Below are 8,751 nucleotides of genomic sequence, written 5' to 3' on the forward strand. Positions count from 1 at the left end.
TCGTCCGCTGCTGGGTCCTCTGCTACATGTTTCTGTAGTGCAAATGTAGCACAGCAGGGGCTGCACGTCGTTCCGAAGGGGAGGACTTCCCATTGGTAGATGGCTGGGTGCTCATCTCCTGGCTTCTCTCTCCATAGGAACCGTAACAGGGGCTTGTCCTCCTCTACTAATCTCACCTGCAGGAACATTCCTTTAATGTCCCCGCTGATGGCCACCTTTTCCTGGCGGAAGCGGAGTAGAACGCCGAGTAGGGAGGGGCCGAGTGTGGGACCGGGCAGTAACTCTTTATTCAGATTTTGGGATCCGATCTGGTAGCTGCAGTTAAATACTATGCGGTCTTTACCGTTGTGATGGACCTTGTGGTGAGGCACGTACCACGATTCAGTGGTCTGGTCAGCCTCTTTAATGTCCATCTTTGTGACGTGTCCCGCTGTGATGAGCTTCTCAATCTCAGCGCGGTATACACTCTCTTGGGCGGGGTTCTTGGCTAAGCGCCGCTCCGTGTTCAGCAGGTACCGTTCTGTGGCGTCTGTCTTGGCGTGGAAAGTAGGCATTCCTTCTCGCCGCAGGAGTGGCGTGGCGTATCTCAACACGCCGTTGACCGGGACTCTCTTGGTCCCTGTCTCGAGGAGGTGAATGGCGTAAATGTCATCTTTAGAGCGAATGTCCTTCTTTCCGTTCTTAAAGGGCATTTGTTCCAAGGTCCATAGCCGCTCTACGTGTTGCAGGAGTGCGGTTTCTCCCTCTGTGACTCGGGAGTGGAGACATCTAGTGGCTGTACTTCGGTTGAGAGATTTGGCGAGCGGGCCTTGGAGAGTCCATCCCAAACGGGTCTCGACTGCTGCAGGACAGCCTCGGGGTCCGGTATGAACCCGGTCTATCGGGACAATGAGGTCTGCATGGTCGGAGCCTATCAACAGGGTCGGCATAGCATTGTCTATGAGCGGGATCGGTAACTTGCGCAGATGTGCATATTTCTCCATCAGCTTGGCGACGGGGTATGTGTACCGCGACAGTCCTATTTCTTGGCTGGTGAAAGCGTCTGTAATCTGGTACCGTCGCTCAGGCTGGCCGCTTGCTGCGATAGAGAATGAGACATTCTCGCCCTTTATCGTCTTCAAATCTCGTCTTATTGTCCGAATTGTCATTTGGGTTTCGCTTCCCCGCAGCCCTAGCTGGGCCGCAGCGGAGGCGAGCAGAAGGGTCTTCTCTGACCCGTCATCGAGGACGGCGTAAGTGTCCAGGACTTTATTCTGGTAGCTTAGTGTCACACGCACTACTTTTAGGAGTACTCGGGCTCCACTGCTGCTGGCGGGATCGATGTACATGACGCTCGCTTTGCTGCTGGATGGTGCGGGTGAAGGGCGCCGTCTGTTACTGTCGTGAAGTATGTCCAGATGGGCTCCATCGCACTTGGTGCACCTTTTCTTTAAGCGGCATTCGGCTGCCATGTGTGAGCGCGCACAGCGAAAACAGCGCTTGTTGGACTTTATCCGTTGACTTGCTTCCTCCGCGTTCAGCTTGGGGAAGGAGTCACATTGCGCTAGCCAGTGTTCTTTCTCACAGTAGGGGCACACTATCTTCCACTTCTCCGTTCTGGAGGGGGTACTGTGGCTCCTGCTGCTCGGTACTGACTCCGATTGGTGCATCACAGTCACCGATCTTCTTCCATCATTTAGTCGTCTGGTTCCTTCTCTGGAGCCAGGGGTGCTCCGTCCGAATGTATCTAGCCGTAGGCTGCTGACTTCTCTCGCCAGGAAGTCCCGGTTGCTAGGTCTCGCTTGGACCGGTGGGGGGAGGTGGTCTGTGGGGGGTATAGACCTCGTCTGTTGGTCAAGTTCAGGGTTGTTTACTCGGCTAGGGGATGCCGCCCTGGAGGTGTGTCTAGACGAGTTCCTGGAGCCTCTGGCGGAGGGAGAGGGTGTTGTCCGTCTGATCAGCTGTTCTATTAGTTGCGCTTGCTGTCTGTCGCGCTCTGCGTCCCGTAGAGCACCAGCAGCTGCTCGCTGGCTGTCTGCTCGGTCTCGGGCCACATTCTCTTCCCTCTGAATGCGTCTTATTTCTAGACGTATATGCTCTTCTTCGCTCCGCTGCTGGATCTGCAGTCGGTCGCGTTCAGCAGCGGCGTTCAGGCTGATGAGGAAGGCCTGCTGTAGGGTCCTCTCTGCCTCGCTGGGAGAAGGCGGTTGTATAGGGGAGCCTTCCCTCGGGGTACTCCTTGCGGAGCCTTGGAGCTCTATCTCCACGGTGCTCTCCCCGTCTTCTTCCGTGCCGAGTTCTCTCTCGGTAGCGTTGTATTCCTCCCGGGACTCATCGGGGACTACTTCTTCAGTACTGGCGGGGTGTGAAGTCATGTCTGGTTCCCACTGGTCCCCACCGTGAACTTGGTCAGTTACATTAGAACCCGTAGGGGCCTCTATGGTCGGGGTAGTCTGGGCGTTGGGGTTAGACATACTTTTACTTTCTAGTTTTACCGCGTTTACTGTTAGTAGAAGACTAGGTTGTTGACTGACAGCGTAAGCCTCTAAGTACTGAGGGAGCCGTCGTTCGCGCTGCGGGCGTTGGTTAGGAGGATCGTTTCGTGGAGTGTTCATCATAGGCCATTTCAATATTAATAACACTATATTAATATTACACTAATTACCATCCGGCTCGAAGGACCAATTGTAACTGAGGGGTACAATTCCCTGACTGTATTACTAGATATGATACTTACTACCACTACCTTTGTACTTTATATTCGGCCACCCAGTACTCGGCATAAATATATTATGATAAACACTCTCACGTAGATGAAACGGATCCAACACAAATGTACGAAGTCGAAGTATGTATTTATTCCTACACAGCAATGGTGTGTAGAGCAAGCACTTAATCACTTAATTACATTTATGAATTGAAATAGTATGCACTTTTATGGCAAAGAGTATTCGTCGGTATATCAATAGAGAATGTCCAATCTCTGATGGCGCAGGTGGTAAATATACGACCTGGAATAGTTAAGGAATAACAGCAATGATACTTTAATGATTATAAGACTGGATACACTAGGGGGGTTAATCCGGTCGCTTGTAAGACAACAGGAGTAGGAGGGGGGGGGGGGTAGAGTCTGGCTGCCTCGTCCGGCTAAGGGTATCCTGGGTGAACCCACAGTAGTGCAGTTCAATGCGCCAGCGATCCTTGGACCACAGATGAAAGCAGCTGGACTCTCTGTGGGCCGGCTCTCTCCGGTCCACGGAGGAGAGACGTGAAGCGACCTCGTCTTGCAGAGCGCCTCCTCACCTTGCGTCCTCTCCAGGGGGGGGGGTTCCAACACACGGCAGTGTCGGGGGTCTTTATCCATGGAATAATCACTGTACACAAAGCATAATCCGTGCCTGGGAAGGCGGGCTGTCGTCGGTAGAATAATCCGGTATACAGGTCCACTCGCTCGTCGGCTCTGGGGCTCCTCAGATGCAATCTCACATGGGGTCGACCATCCTGGATAAGCAGCCAGTTCTCTGCCCGAAACGATGGGGTGCTGGCTACGGTAGTATTCTCACCGTACGAAGCACTATATATTAACAGACTATTATTAGCTTAATAGACTACGTCCAACTCGACGATATAGTGCCAAATATGACTATTCAAATATTAATATACACGATGTCTCAATACCGATGGTAGGCCGAACTTGGCCTTACTCCCACACGTGGCGTCGCGGGGAGGCTTTACGTCTGTCACTCTATTGGAGGGTAAGAAACTGGACTGAAAAGGAAGTCCTACTTTAGTAGCGCAGTATATATACGCACTATGAACAAATAGTACCGTTAGTGGTGCGGTAGCCAGATTCCTACGCGGAACTAGGACTTGTTCGTACATGTTGAGCGGTACGTTTGAACTGGGTCTGGGGGGTATGGCAGCCTGGCACCAAGGTCTCGACCAATAGTAGAATGGAGACTATTATGGGATGTTCAGTAGGCTAGAATGGATATTCAATGCATATTGTACAAGGAATATACAAGGGATATCAGGGAATATTAGAGAATATACAAATACAATTAAATATATATATATAAATAAATATATATATTCGGTTTAATCTGGCCCTTCACAACAGATATATAATAATACATTAATCCACACATAACATAGAGCATTCAGTAATGGGTATATGAAAGCCAATTACTTTTACAGCTTTTACAGCTCGGGAGATTTAAATGCTTTGGACTGATTTTCTATTTAATTTTCAAAGCTTGGATTATTATCAGAATCAGAATCAGGAAGGACATACATTAACAGACAGTTAATACAAGAAAGAGGTGGATTAAGATTAAATGAAATATGAACTAAGTTGAGCACAATATAATATAATGCCCCAATCAAGCAGATGCGTTCCATAACATTCCGTAATCTCAAATCCATCCACCCCTCCTCTCTCTCCTCCCTACTGACTGACACCATCCCTGATGCCTCCCTCTTACAGCATGGCTCCCCTACAGACCTGGTCAACATCTACAACAACACTCTCTCCTCCTGTCTCAATCAGCTCGCCCCAATCAAAACCAAGGGGCTAGATCCACAAAGGATGGATTGCACGGAGCAAGTTGCACCCTTACTTAAAATTCATTATGAATTGAAAATGGGGGACCCTGATGTAAACAAGACGAAAGTCTTTCTCTGGTCTGCATCCCCTTAACAATTGTGTGTATTGAGCCGTACTGTATTGTACCCATTCTGCAATCTGTTAATAAAATTTTCATTCAATCAATCACCGTGCAGATTGATTGATTGAATGAAAATGTTCAATCCCCATTTCCAACCTCCCCTTCCTCTCAAAAATAATTGAGCGAGCCATTGCCTCCCAATTAAAATCCTACCTCGACAACAATAACCTTTATGATACCTTTCAATCCGGATTCCGCACCAGACACAGCACCGAAACTGCTCTTCAAGGTCACCAACGACATACTCCTCTCTGCCGACTCTGGTTCCCTCTCCATCCTCGTCCTCCTAGACTATCACACAACCGACGGTCGTGAAAGGGTTAACCTTCTGTGTATTGTCACAGTGAAAAGGGTTAACCGTTTGGTAGCGCGGCAGTGAAAAGGGTGAAGATGTTTTGATTTGGGGGGGGGGGGGGGGGGCGCAGTGGTGAAGCTCGCCTAGGGTGACAAATGTGCTAGGTCCGCCCCGTCGCTCTGATCACATCACCCCTGTCCTCCACGACCTCCACTGGCTCCCAATCAGATACAATTTAAAATACTTCTCATCACATTTAAAGCCCTCAACAACCTTGCCCCTCCCTACCTGTCCGACCTCCTCCACCGTCACACGCCCACCCGTCGCCTTAGGTCTGCAGATGCCAACCTCCTAACACCTCCCACGACCAAGCTCCGGACCTGGGGCGACAGGGCCTTTGCTGCTGCTGCCCCCTCCCTCTGGAATGCCCTCCCCAGCCATATCCGTGATGACCCTGACATCTTTTAGATCAGCCCTCAATACCCACCTTTTCAATCTTGCTTTTGACCTCTAATTCTGTCGGTTTTATTTTATTTTGTCATGTATTATTTTTGTTCTGTTTTTTATTTTTATTAAAAAAATGTGCCATCATTTTGTCTCTCCTACCCATGTAAATAGTCTTTGAGCACCTGGAAAAGCGCTATATAAAATAGATTATATAGTATTATTATTATTATTATTATTATTATTATTATTATTATTATTATTATTATTATTATTATTATTATTATTATTATTATTATTATTATTATTATTATTATTATTATTATTATTATTATTATTATTATTATTATTATTATTATTATTATTATTATATAATTATGAAATAAAATAAAATGGCCAGGGCTGTACAACTGTAAATAAAGAGGTTGAATAATATTAAATGGGATATAAACTAAATTAAATATAGCACAATAGAATATAGTACAATAAAGATAAATGGTGATTTAAGAGTGCAAGTATTGTTAAAAATAAATGCGAGGGTACACTATAATTTTCTAAATGTTGCAGGCAGTACACTATGTACTCAGTGTACCTTTATAGACTACACTATACTGCCGTCCCTGTCCTGTTGTCAGGCTTTACTTAAGTGACATGTCATCCCCTTCCTTCTTGCAATCAGGCATGCGTTGCTCATGGGACGGGGTTCAACCAGTCTGTGAGCAGAAGCACGCGCACGCACATGCACGGATGTGCACGCGTGTGCACACAGGAATGCGCTGCACTCGACTGATGCGCCAACTCACTAAGTACTACTTTGCATAACAATACGACCGGTCGTCAGGTGTGTTCAAATACTTGTGAATGAAATGAGTTACATTCCATTTGTAGAGGCCATTAGGCACTGTCTTTAGTCTGCGCATGCAAGGGAACATTTATGCGCATGTGCGGGAGTGCGCGCACGCGCCCGGGAGCGCGCGTGCACGTGGCGTCATTAAAACATAGTGCAACCAGTCGTCCCGAGTGATTTTTTTTTCGTAGCCGCCATTTGCAAAGACGCTCTCTGATTGGCTAGCCCGCGTACAGCGAAGACCCTCTCTGATTGGTTTAGCTAACCCTAAACCCAACTCTAAGCATAACCCACTTCGAAAGAGGGCCAAAGCATAACCACTTTGAAGCAGAGATATATATATGTACAAGGCGGAAGAGACCCTTCGGAGCTAAACCAATCAGAGAGGGTCTTCGCTGTACGCGGGCTAGCCAATCAGAGAGCGTCTTCGCAAACTGCGGTTACGGGAAAAAATCATGCAGTCGTCCCATGAGCAACGCATGCCTGCTTGCAATTGGTGTTGGATATACTGTAGCACGGAAGTGACCACCAAATCAATGTAGATGAGTCGATGGAGCTCAGCTAAGTTGTCACGGCTCCATGCATGTGTCCCGCCGTCAGAAGTCGCTTTGCCACTCCCCAACATTCTTGAGCAGCAAAAATTTAAGTCTGCATGGTCAAACCAGTTTCACAGATACAGTACTGTACAGTAGATGTGTTTTTGTGTGTGCACGTTGACACCAAATGCTCAGTTAGTTGCATTGGAGACTAAAATAATGTGGCTTCAGGAAGTAATGACCATTTGCATCACTTCAAGTGGATGTTTATTTTATCTGTGTTGATGAAAACTGCTTCCAACTGCAACCAGAAACAAGTATTTTCACCAAGAGAAGAAGATTTTGGTTTAGGCTATTCAATACAGTGTTGGGTGCATTACTCAAAAAGTAATATACAATGGCATGCACATTTCTCGATTCTGATTGGCTGAAACAGTAAGTTACATGTGGGTATTTGTCATAACCCCACGCTCTTGGTCCCAGGACCCGCCCACAACCGAATTAATATCACTCCGCCGTGCCAGTTTTTAGAAATGCAAGCAAGATGGCGGACAGTAAACATTACGAATGGATATGTTGATAGGGTCATAAAGACTGAATCAAAAACGATTCTGTCACGGCGAATGTGTTAGTTTCTTACACAATGTTGGATTATGTAATTAGTGGGTCATGAGTCATTGTGGAACAAAATAAAAATTGCGCAAATTGATTGATTGATTGATTAATTGCACATTTATCTAAAAAAAGTACCTACTTTCTATAGAAGCAGCTGGGAGGTGCGTTTTTTTTTTTTTTTTTTTTTTTTTTATTATTGCAAAACAAAAATTATTAAAAGTCAGTACTCAACACATAATGCATAATGAAACTAACAGTCAAGGTGGTTAAAATTACATGCAAGTACAGAAACAAGATAAAAAAAAAAGTCTATAATAACATTTTAACCGTATACAGTGTATATCCAGCGAAATTACAATTATATAAATGTTTATATAGAACATACCCCTAATACCTATTTTCTAAAACCCTACACACATATGCTCCAGCTCGAACCCCCCCCTCCCGGACCCCTCCTTGGATAGTACCTCCATTATCCCTCACTCCTAACAGACACTACCATTATAAGCTAGCTTTTATTCTCTCCACCACTTCTACCCACATTGACATTTTGGATTCGTTGAGACCCAGAATTCTTGCTGTAGATATTTCTTGATATATCACATCGAGATATGTAAGAGACCAAACTTTCCGGCACATTTTTTCCGGTTGAAACCAGCGTGATGCGATCAGTTTTTTAGCTACTGTGATACCCGATAAGACCAATCTCTTTAGCTGTGGATTTACTGCAAACTCAAAAACATCATTTAAAAGTAATACAGAGGGGTGTACTGGTATATTCCAAGATACGAGTTTTGATAATTGATGGGTCACATCTTTCCAGAATGCCTTAACTGGTGGGCAGTCCCAATACATGTGCATAAATGTCCCTTCGTCTCCATTTGTACATTGGGTGCATTTTGAGTCTTGTTTCAGGCCCATTCTGTTCAGTCTTATAGGAGTCAAGTATGTCCTGTGAATATAGTTAAGATTGATTTGTTGATGGTCCGGGTTCCTTGATGTAAGACGGACATTTGCCCATGCTTCTTGCCAATCAAAGTCACTTTCCAGGTCTGGAATATCCCTCCTCCAGACAGTGTCTAGTTGAAGGTAACGTGTCTCTTTAATGAATCTATCTACTAAAGTCTTAGGATCGTATAGTGGATCTCTATAGTATCTCTGCTGTTGTACTCACACGTTCTGTTCAATTGTCTTATAAATGATTTGGAGTCGGAGCCAGGCGCTAAAGGTACAAAGACAGTCTGGCCGTCGTTTATTGGAAGATCCACACAGCTTAAAGTTCTCGCCAACTTTTCTATTGTCTAAAAG

The sequence above is a fragment of the Notolepis coatsorum genome (genome assembly GCF_963971535.1).
Source record: "Notolepis coatsorum genome assembly, chromosome: 2".
Taxonomy (NCBI): domain Eukaryota; kingdom Metazoa; phylum Chordata; class Actinopteri; order Aulopiformes; family Paralepididae; genus Notolepis; species Notolepis coatsorum.